The 640-nt window shown below is 40.8% G+C and overlaps 1 non-coding gene across 1 annotated transcript; it reads right to left on the bottom strand.

Moving 5' to 3' along the window:
- Nucleotides 1-232: 232 nt before the first annotated feature.
- LOC112542372 (small nucleolar RNA SNORD113/SNORD114 family) lies at nucleotides 233-304 on the bottom strand. Its single transcript, XR_003086147.1, has one exon. It is a non-coding gene; the product is annotated as a small nucleolar RNA SNORD113/SNORD114 family (small nucleolar RNA).
- Between the last annotated feature and the right edge of the window lie 336 nt (nucleotides 305-640).

The raw sequence follows: 640 nt of genomic DNA, 5'->3' as shown, positions 1-640 counted from the left end.
AAGGCAGATTGACAAGATGCTTAATCTGAAGAACACCAGATTGGTTGGAGAAAAGAGAAAAAAGATACTGTGAGCCCTTAGAGTTATTTTTGCCACTCGCATGGTGTTCTGTCTTCACCTTCTGCAAGCTTCTTGTCATCCTCCTTGATAGACTCCAAGTGGTAGTCTCCCTGGATTTCATTGTCCTCATGGTCTAGCACAGTGTTTCTCAACCTTAGCAACTTGAAGATGCATGGACTTCAATTCCCAGAAGTGAAGCCACAATAAATGACCGAGATGCCTCCAGAAGTTATCACAAAATCCAGGCAGGTGATTTGAATCTAAGAGAAAACCTGCAAGGGTCAAAGAGACCAAGCAGGAGTGAGTTGTTGGATCCTTTCTTCTTAAGAATGTCACTTTCCATGGACTCAAATATTGTAGAAGGAGTGGGTGGCTGTGAATCAGCCTTAAGCTTCAAAATGTTGAGCAAACACTGTGAGTCATAGCTGTTTTTCTTTTCATCTGCCTTTCAGATGGACATATTTTTGTTTCAAATTAGCTCAATATCTTCATTTTCCTTGAACAGATGGATGGATATGAAGAAAGACTAACTGATGTGATTCCTATTGACAATGATGTGCCTGCAGATAAAGGAACATCC

The sequence above is a fragment of the Python bivittatus genome, unplaced genomic scaffold, assembly GCF_059951505.1.
Source record: "Python bivittatus isolate LINGU-HERP-01145 unplaced genomic scaffold, Pbiv_v1 ctg000260_np1212, whole genome shotgun sequence".
In the NCBI taxonomy this organism is placed as follows: Eukaryota; Metazoa; Chordata; class Lepidosauria; order Squamata; family Pythonidae; genus Python; species Python bivittatus.
This window is presented reverse-complemented; position numbering and strand designations above follow the sequence as displayed.